An 11,045-nucleotide genomic window follows, 5' to 3' on the forward strand; every position below is an offset into this window, starting at 1 on the left:
GTTATTTGTAGCTCTGAGCCTCTTCTCTGTTCTGCTGCCTAAATAAGCAGAAAAAGAGGTTACCATATGTTCTGATACAAAAACCAATAAAGGGAAGGATGGAAGATTTTTTTAATTTTATCAAGGCGTCATGAATGGAATGAGTTTGCATTAACTGGGGAACCGGGGGGAAGTAGGAATAAAAGCCTGTGTAATAAAAGCCTGGTTCTTTTTGCTGGTTAGGCCACAAATGGAGACTTTATCTTTTTGACCACAACTAACATTTGTGGGCTCATGGTGATAGCAGTAAACAAGTCAAGTTATCCAGCAACATCTATCTAAAGTTGGGTAGCAGCTAGCATTAAGCCACCATAAGCTAGTGTTTTTCAACTTATAAGAAGAATGTGTCTTTCAAAGTGACATATTCTCACTGTAGGTGTAGGTTTTTGTTTGACATATTTTATACTATGGTAAACAGTTAGTAATACATTACATTGGGGCATAGTTTATTGTACTGTTCATAATTTTACTGACATTTACATTTGTGATATGTTCTGATACTGGCAAAATATTATAATACTGACTGCAACTATATCTGACTATTTTATACAGGGAGTATCTAAGAGTTGAAATACAATGTAAAACACAAGTTAGTTAGAAAAGTTGGATTTTGAGTTCGATGTCTGTATACTTGCACCAGCAGTGAAGACAACCTGCATGCCATGAATAATTCCACGCATAACTCAACTAAATCCTGCTCTGATGTACAACCTAAAATATGTTCCCAGCTTTGCAGGAGTGTGTTGGTTGGATGAAGAGCTGGCGCTGACTGAAGTGTGAGTGAACAGGTGTGATTAAAGTGAAGCCCACTGATGTCCATGTTTGCATATATTTACTGGCCTCATTAATTCCACCTTATGTAACATTTTCACATAAAAATGTCTAAAAACGATTATGCCTCTGTTATATATTTTCTTTAGTTGTGTCATTTTCCCAAATGTTTCAAACAATATGCAAACCCAGAGAGATCCATTTATTCAATGGCACTGATTGGTTCTTTCATTACCTGATATTATATACAGTATGGAAGTAATGTTACAACCAAACCCATTCCTCCCGGTGCTGAAAAAGTCCTAGAGGAGACACTGACATGAAATATTGTGATATTGTGGTTATATCTGGCTAATGATAGCTTGCATTAGAATGTCATGATATAAATAAATGCTACTAAACATTACGTGAATGCAACTTCAATATATCGTCGGTAGATTTTCACCGCAATGGTGGTTGACAATAAAGACTACAACTCCCATGATCCTACGTCACAATGTCGTCAAAAAGTCTCTTGTCATTGTATTGATAGTGAGACAGAAAATTCCACATTGAGTCACTGGGGTGGACTGTTGAGAAAGCCGTCCGTTGGCCATTTCTCCTTCCTTTTAATCTATTTTGCAAGGGCACCATTGCTGGATCCTGGGCTTAGTGCTACCAAAGACAAATGCGTTTGGTTTGAAGAAATCTAAATAAGTAAGAACATTTTTTTCCCTTATACCAGAATGTTAACTCGTGTGGAGATAGATCTGGCAATGCAAGACTACACCTAAAGTCCAGTGGTCACTGAGCACACTTTTAATCATCACCTTGCTCCACACAGGGGTGTGTTCACAGCTGGAAGAATTGCTTAGCAAATTCATAGGCACTTGTACTAATGCTGAAAACCTGCACAATCCTATGTGGCAACAAAATGGAAGATGGAATTATTATTCCCTCCACTGTAGCTCTTATCTCCACCATTGTGAAAACTCATAATCTAAACCGTAATACCAAACTAATGACTGTCACCACATGAGCTACACCCGAATTCATGTAGTTCCTTCATCAAATCGTCCTCTATCTGGCAAACAGAGACATCTTATTTTCGATGGATTTAATTCCAGGAGGATGTTACCTGCCTGAATGCATGGTGCTAGCTGTTGACTGGTGGGCTGAACCCCTTTCCAATTAAGGACAACCTAAATGCTACATCCTACTATATTCCAGTTAACAGTGTTAACTGTGCACATAAAGAAATGCTTTTCCCAGTTTGTTGTGGGAGGACTTGACTGACCCACAATTCGAGATCTTTTGGGAGGGGGCAATAATACTGGTTGCTAATTGGATAAACCATATGTCTATCATCAACATACGGGCCAAATCAACCAATCAGATCAACAAAGCGTATGACGTACTAGTGTCGAGGCAAAGCTCAGAAATTAAAACCATGTCGTTAAAGGATATTTTACGTTTGTGTTATGCAGATTAACAGATAAAAGGCCCAATTTCAGGTGCCTGGACCATATTCCAACACAAGGCGCCAAGGGAAAAAAGCATTAGCGAGCGGCATGCTCAATAGCTGCGCTCATCTCATCCGCGGAAGCCACCATGTTGTTTCACCACTGAACAGTTGCTTCTTGTTCCGTGACACTTAAATCCGCCTCAAAACCATAGCTGATTGGTTTGGTCTCTTACGGCAAACTTCTCCAAATTGTCTCTGCCGCATGTTACCAGACTGATCTGCGAGTAAAATACATGTAGTTTGCCCCCTCCAACACTTTGAAGATAAACTGGAAGGTAATTTCCAACATTGTTTTATATCACCAACAGTGTTGCAACATCACTAATGCTTAGTGAGTTATAGATCTGCCTTGTTACTATCACCTCGTCTTTGGGTTAGAAAATATTATAATATAAACATCCACCTCTCACTAGTTAGCCCAGTTTTTTATGAACACGCATCACTGATCACTTGTGTCTTGAGGTGCGGAGACATTAACTTTTGATCTACTTTGTACCATCATGATGGCCACCAGCCACAGCCAAACACTACATCTTAGCCTTATTCACAAACATTTACACACCATGACTTATATTTTTTCTGGCTCAAGCTGAATGGCACAGTTGGCTTGTCCACCAGCCTCTCTGAAAAATGCAACCAAATGTCCATTCTAGTTGGTCTGTTGCTATGGTCTGCCCACAGGGCTGCAGAGTGAATGCCAGCAGGACAGACGGGCAGACTGTGTGGTCACCAGCAGTACACCGACGGGAGAGGGGAATGTTTGCCGTACTCCTTCCTGAACCAAACGGAGAACCAGATGTCAAGGAGCAAAGCTCAGTGGAGCATGGAGCTTCCTTTGGAGACACATGACTGTTTTACAGTGTCCTTTAAAACAGGTCATAAACCCATAACCCCAACAAACTGTCACATATTTGATTTCTGACTAGAGTTGGAGGTGTAAGGACAGAAACATGGTCAACGCAAGTATATGGGTGCAAATGATGACGTAATGAAGTAAAAAACTAGTGGTAGGACACGATTAAAAAAAATGCGTTGTTTATAAAAAAATAAAACAGTGCTTAGTACGGTATATTCAAGAAAAGTGGAAACCTAACATTTCAAAAATATTTAGAATCATATCCTTGGCATTAAATAAACATCCACTTTCTTTTTTTGGTGACATTTTAGGGGAATCTGAGCTTCCCTTGAGTGTAAATCGCCACTGCTTTACACTCATTGCACTAAATTTTAGCATTTATGTCACAGTATGTTAACACAGTAGCTTTTGCTAGCATCAGCTGTAGTTTTCCTCTGGTTGTTGCTACATCATTGATACTGAGGGGAATTTGACAAGGTGATACAGAAACGCTACATGTATTTTTTTCAGCTTGGTGGGTTCTCTCCAGGCTACTATTTTGTTCAGTACGAATAACACACTAATTAATGCACTTAATGTCACTTATTGAGAAAAGATCACATTTTTATTTCAGTACCAATCTGTAATGAGTTACAATTCGAATCTGCTTCTTTCTCTGAATTTTGCTTTTTGAATGAATAACAAACTCAGGAATGAACAAAACGCAAAATCCTGTTCCTACACATTATATGAAACTGTTGCCCCTGGTATACCACCCTCCATTTTAATAGCATTCCTCCATTAGTGACCACAGCACAGACAGTCAATAACCAATACGTCAGCAGCAGCATTCACTCACTGAGTGGATCCCCTTTGCTCTCACACAACACGACATCGGCTCCGGCTCTGAACACAGTCTGACCATGACATTTTTTTTTTTCTGCAGTGATCACGTAAACACAAAGACTATCCACCTTTTTTGACACATTCAGGAACATTTATACTACTCTTTATTGCAGTTGCTGAGTTGAAGATAAACTATATTGCATACACACTAGCACTTCATAACAAATATGTAATAAAATGCAAGCAGAGATGTGAGGAAGATGCAGTTCCTTCAAGTCTGAGACAATCCCACAGGACAGCCAGCATCCAGGCTGGCATTTCAAAGGTGATGGGCAAAACTAATAGATTACATACACATTGAGAAAAAAAACTGTGTGATTACAGGACATGCAGTTATGCTCCGTTTCTTCAATGTAACAGTGATATGAACCAATGAGGGTGGATGTCAAGTCTTGTTGCTGTTGAGAATCCAAAAACATACAAGATTTGGTCTAATACAGGGTGTTTTTGGACTCTAGATTGTCGCCTGGCATTCAGGTCGGATGGGGGGCCTACAATGAATCATGGAACTAAACTTTCAAAAACTATCAATATGAGATCAAGATATTTATTGGTACACCTGACTCGTCAAATGGTTTGCTACACAGAACCATCTGAAAACACAAAGCCATGACTTGTGATCTTGTGGTACCACAGGAATTCAACTGCCATACAAGGTAAGCTATTGGTAACCCTGTTTTCAAATTTCCTTATTTACTTGAAAGTCTGGATCTGACTCAGTGCAGGCACATTTCAAACCACTTAAATGCAAAAAGAAAAAAGATTACTACAAGCTAGCCTCTATGTAACTACACCTAAATTGTCCCAATCTAATAGTCAGCTGTGCTCCTTAGCTCTCATGACTATACGGTTATATAAAAAGGACAATTTTTGTTAAGTTTTAACAACCCTTTGGCATACAGTTGTATGTGACTCCAGATTTAATGGATGCTTTTAAGGGTATAAATGCAGTTCCCAGAGATCTATTTACATCACTAGTATCACATTTGAAGGGCAACAATATGCCATTTAGTAATTAATCTTAAGTAGAAAGGGAAACTTGACAGCATGGGCAGTGTGTGCAGATGAACAATGTTTATTTATGTGTCATTCGGTGGATGTCTGTAGATCTTGCATGGTTGAACTGGGAGCACGTTTAATTCTGAATATTATCCACAACTTTATTGAACGTAGACTTTTCCCATGAGTCATAGCAGCAACAAAGAACAATAGTGTATCGAACTTCCCGTTTACGCTAGCCTGTAGCTTTAGAGCCAGCATGTTACCAATGATGAGCAGCTTACGTCTGGGGTTCATGTAAAGCTATATATTATATTGCACAGCGCCTCACATTTTAGATACATCCAGGTTTTATGAAAGTAAAGTGTTTACTAAAGTCAACGTTGTCTCGTGACTTGGTATGGTTTAATGTTGAGAAGGCATCAGTGCGGACCGTGGCAGGGTCACATACTCGCCAAGCAATGGATGATATTCACGTTATGAAGACAGTTAATATTTCCATTGGTTTCTGCTGAGAGTACAACAAATATCCAAGCGAACGTTTCTATCATAAAGTTTTATGAAGCCACCCACACCTACACATCTGTCTCACTGTCACCAGTTAATCCAAAACCGGTTAATCCAACACATTTATGGGCAACAGGTCTCGCGGATGGGATAATGTTAGAAACAAGTCCCATTGATATAATCTTCTCGTTTTCACATGTTGTTTGTGCACCCGACAACGGCACACATTAAACCACTAGGAGCCATTACTACTATACTTTTCAGTTGTTTTCTTTCATTTGTACCGCGGCTACCGCTTGTATGCTAGCTTCATTGGGTTAAACTGGAACTGCGATACCATAAAAGGAAGTGTCGTGTATCATGTTTACCACCACTAAGAGCTCTTGGAAAGGTGTGAATAGCAATGCTCTATTTTCCTCAAAAATATGGCCTCATAGCAACTGTTTCGGTTCTTAATGTAAACATAAAGAGTATTAGCTGCTGGTTGAAAGGGTTTTGGAAAGATAAAAGCAGACATTTGAAATGTTATAATGCAGTCATTAACATTTTTTTAAACAAGCCCCTACAGTCATTTGAAAATGTGGTAATAGCATTGTGATGCAGCACCAGTCTGAATTTAATCTGATTTGCAAAGGAGTCAATGGACTCAAGATGTCTGGCAAAGCTAGATGACAGGAAATAAATCAATATTTGTGGCATCTAGTTATATATATATATTATAACACTGCAAGGGTGAAAAGGATGAGCTGGAATAGTCTCAGTGGCACAGTGTGTCACCTGGAATAGGCTGCCACCAAATGTTGTTGAAGGGATTTTCAGTTTCAGGGTCTGGCTTTGCTCCCAGCCCAATTTCAAGTCTCTGGTCCAGTATGTTAGAATTTAAAAATGATTTTTAAATCCATATTTGTCAGATGAGATTGATACTGTTGCATGTTTGTCTAAGAACTAGATGAGGAATTCTCGTTGGAACTGTTGCCCACTGCTGCTGAATGAATATGTGAAACACTGGACTGACTGATTGACAGAATGGAACGGATGGACGGAAATGCCATAGATAAATCCACACAGGCTGGGTAAAGGAGAGACCTGTGTGGCACGGTATGGTACGTTATGTAGGTAGGTACAGTGGCTTCACGGTCCTACGTACATGGTCTGCAGGAGGCTCTGTGGAACCGTGCAGCCAGCCTTGGGAGGGAAGTTCCAAAACAATCCAGGCCCCATCTAGCAGTGGGTATAAAAATACAAGAGACAAGATCTACTGTACTGGTGCTGGTGCATTGCAGGTGCAAAGGCAGTAATACGATTCACAGAATTATAAGAGAATACTCCATGCAATAAAACTACACAGAACAGACAGGGTATCATTAGGTAGGGGAGAGAGATGAATAGGATCCTGTGGAAATGGCCATTCATGACAAGGAAGAGAAATGTGAAGGTTAACAATGAATAGAGGAAGACTGTTCTGTGATTGCACCAGTAGTTGGTAAATCTTATAATCAATAAAAAATCCAGCGTGAGTTCTTTAAAGCTGCATTTATTAACTGTTAGAAGCCTCTAATAATGGTCAAAAGACCAGCAACAACACAGACTGTAATTTACATAAATAATACTGTCGTCTCATTTCCCCATAGACACAACGAAGCTAGCTAATTACTGTAGAGTAGAGATTCAAGAGAAACATCTAGCAAAGGGGAAATGTATCAGCATGCAAAGCACGGTAAAACGACACTGCTTTTCCAGTGGCAACACTTGCAGTGCCAACCCTTGATTGTTGAAAATGCCAGTGGGTGGAGTGGGAGGGGGAGAGGATGAGAGAGGAGTTTGGGGACTCAAGGAACAAGAAAGGTTGTTCCAAAATAAAAGAACAGGAAACACAAAGCAATCTTGCATGCAAGAAATCTCAGAAACTTCTAAATCGCAGGATCCAAGTATTGATCAGCAACTGTATAAGGATCATATTTGGATCCTTTTCTTCCAGAGGACAGTTAAAACCTCACTTACTGACCCAAAGTGAGCTGAAATATTCTATGAATATACAGTACAATAACAATTTCCCACCATTTTTCAACATGCTCACATACTGTTCACCAGTGTATTCAGCTGTCAGTCTTTTACAGGGATAGTTTTTCTTTTTTTAAAGTGGTGATGTATCGATAGTAGATAGTATAACCTACAGATGATGGTTAGCACACTGTTAGTTAGACAGAAGTATCAACACAAAGGAAGAAAAGAAATGTACTGCTGTGGACGGGGGGGACAGCTAATCTATAAAAAGGCACACCTAAAAAAAAAAAAATCCATATCAGTTTCGGGACTACATTTTAAAACGTATTCTTATGTAAAAGAGCAACTGCCCAGCACACTGAATTAAGCTACAGATTAGATTTTAGGCTCAGACTTGCCGCAGTTTATGGAATAAACAAATCTAAAAAAAAAAAAAAAAAGAAGAAGAAGAATGAGCGATGTAAGCAACAATGAAAAGGTTATCCCTTTATGAGCCAAAGTAAAAGAAGAACTTTTGCAGAGGGAGAGTGAGCGGCCGAAAGCACAAGAAACAGAGAGAGAGAGAGAGAGAGAGAGTGCTGTCAGACAGCAAGGTAAAGCAGCAAAAATATTATAAAAATGTAATGTACATTTAAACTGTAATGGATTATTTAGTTGTGCATTAGGGGTCTAAACTACGTTTTAGTTGGGGCCCCTTTCCACAGCAGTACATTGCTTAGCTTCTGTGTCAGTACTCCTGCCTGCTTTTCCAAACTGGCGGTGTGCTAATCATCACCTACTTAAGGTAATACACTGTAGACTAGTACCTCATACAACTACACTTCAAAAAAGCCTAACTATCCCCTTAAGTCTCTTAACAACTTTCAACATTTCAGAAAACCAGTCGTGCTGTCAAGCTTGCATTCCACTCTAAAATTTAAAGCTAACCAACCAGCTAGTTAGCCTACTATGCTAAAGCTAGCCCTGATTCCTACTAGATGTTAGACTACTTTTCGTTAATGTTATTTCAACACCTGCTGAGTCACTTGCTGTGACTCGTGTCTTCTGTCTCTTTTATGGGTTATAGTAAATAAACAGATTGCAATAGGAAGTCCTGTAACATCAGCACTCCATACGTTACCCGCTCATTGAGACGTATAAATGGAAACGACAATATACAATAATACATATGGATAGCTGTCACCGGGGAACACTAAACTTCAACGTCTCGTAGTTGGTAAATAGTTAATAATAAACTCATAATCCTTGATACAAATATGGGCTAACTGGAGCGGGGATGCGCTGCTGGAATGAAAGTGGGAGTATATTGCTCTTTGTAAATCTATTTATAAACCTCGAGCTGAGAAAAAGACCCGCTCCCAAAGGGAAGACAGGCTCGTTTTCAATGGCTGTTTCATGTGCCGAAGGAGCAACACAGTAGTGGGAAATGAAGCCAATATGTTTTATGGCTTTAGAAAAACACTTCATGTAAGGAAACGATAAGGGGGGCTAAGTTCTGGATCCTACAGGAAAATGATGTAAGAGGACCAAACAAAAATGGGACATTGACAGTGTCGCCCATACAAAGGTTTTGAGTGGGATACAGCAAAATATGTACTTTGCTACATGTAATCTGTCTAGTTTAGTTACCCATACAGGCCCTTTGAAAAGAAATATAACATATGTGAGTGTTATGAGGTTTGTTATAGATGTTCCAAATAGTTACAATTCACAAATTTAACTATACAGATAGAATAGGTTAGGCTTTTTGACATATTTAAGTGCCTCATTGGGTCTTTACTTTTTGAAAGCAGTAGGCAGCCGCCTTCTCTTTTACCGTTATGCGATCATGCATTACAGCCGCAGTCTTTCAGGTGTTGCCAGCAGCATTCAGCAAATGTAGGCAGATTGGGTGCACCGCTAACATAAGCCTGCATCAAATTCAATCAACTTTTATGACTTCCACCTACTGTAGTCTAGGTTCATCAGTCACTCGACTCAGTCTGCTGCAAACCATACATTATTTTCTTTAGCACATACCGCCCCCTCCTCTCTGCAGTTATATGCCCCTTTACACTTAGGTCTGTGGTGTTTACTGAAAGTGCAAAGACTTTTTCTTAAAGCAGCAACTTCAACACATCAACCGGTCTTAGTATTTCCCTGTAAATACAGATATATTACAATATAAATACACTGCCTTTCTGCTCAAACACATACTAACCATTTTAGTCTTGTTGCTGTAGTGTAAATGACGCACTTTTTTTCCTGCGGGGACAATAAATTCAACCTGTCGCGATGCTATTCACTCAAATGCAGAGGCTGGGGATGGAAGTGTGTGTGTGTGTGTGTGTGTGTGTGTGTGTTTGTGGTGGGGAGGGCGGGGGAAATAAAGTATAGAGGAGTACAAAGCCTCAGCAGCAGTATTCACACACATCGTGCCAAAAGACTTGTCCTCATTTTAAAATCCCCCTCTTGTTCCTCTAACAACATATGGAGAATAATTCTTACTTTCCTAGACATTTTATCGCTCATGTCAGCTTCACAGAGACTTTTAGCCTTGATTTTTGTAAAAAAAAAAAAAAAAAAAAAAGACATTTATGGACAACTATTTCACACACACATTCTCAGACAAGAACGGTTCAAAATCATGCTCCACCGGAAAAAGCTTTACTGTACCTGTGGTGTAGTTCAGATCTTTTCCAGTCGGTACAGTGTGGTTGAGCTGTTTTCTGCTCGCTGTGCTTGTGTGTGTGTCCCTCAGGCTGCTAAGGATTGGAATAGTGTATGTTGCCGAGTGTGTGTGTGTCTGTGGCCGCACTAAATTAAATGAGAGGGAAAGGGAGAGACACCAGGGAGAGAGAGGGAGAGAGAGGGAGAGAGAGAAAGAGAGAGACAGAGACAGACAGACAAAGTCTTCCTCTCTCTATCGCTCTTTCTCTTTCTCCCTCCCCTTGCTGATGATAAACAGAGAGCACGTGGCTTCACCAATGATGCAGTACACTGATCATAGCACCCAGAAGGGAGATGAGCAGAGGAGTGACAAAGGGAGGAAAGAAGGGGAGAAATTACCTGACGGAAAGGAGTAGAAGGGGGCAGATACTGTAGAGAAGAGGAGAAAAAGAAAAAAAAGATATAACCTGGCTGGTGTGTATGTGTGTGTGTGTATGTTTGTATTGTGTGGGTTCATCTTGTTTTTGAAAGCAGGACACTGCACCTCTGAGTTTGCGAACGTAAGCTTCGAAATTACTCCTGCTTTTTGGATTACGCAGACGAAATGGGAATAAGTTCATTCAAATGTGAAAGAAAATATCCTTTTTCAAACATCCAATTCTGACACAAAATGACTCCATAAATGCTCGCAGACATCCTCACACCCACTCCCACACAGGCAGACCAACACAACAGCCCGCAGGCAACCAGAAGAACTGTTGTCTGGTTTAACTTACCGTCAAAGGAACAGACCATGTTTGGGCAACTGGGGCATGAAGTGATGGGAACACT

At 40.0% G+C, this 11,045-nt stretch overlaps 1 protein-coding gene across 4 annotated transcripts in view; it reads right to left on the minus strand.

Moving 5' to 3' along the window:
- ndrg4 (NDRG family member 4) overlaps positions 1-10,355 on the minus strand; it is a 56,623-nt gene extending 46,268 nt beyond the window's left edge. For all 4 annotated transcript variants that reach the window (XM_083916868.1, XM_083916866.1, XM_083916867.1 and 1 more), the window contains exon 1: positions 10,221-10,355. The gene's annotated coding sequence lies outside the window, so the exon portion shown is untranslated. The remainder of the gene's footprint in view (positions 1-10,220) is intronic.
- Positions 10,356-11,045: the final 690 nt, after the last annotated feature.

This window comes from Echiichthys vipera, assembly GCF_963691815.1.
Source record: "Echiichthys vipera genome assembly, chromosome: 7".
Lineage (NCBI taxonomy): Eukaryota > Metazoa > Chordata > Actinopteri > Perciformes > Trachinidae > Echiichthys > Echiichthys vipera.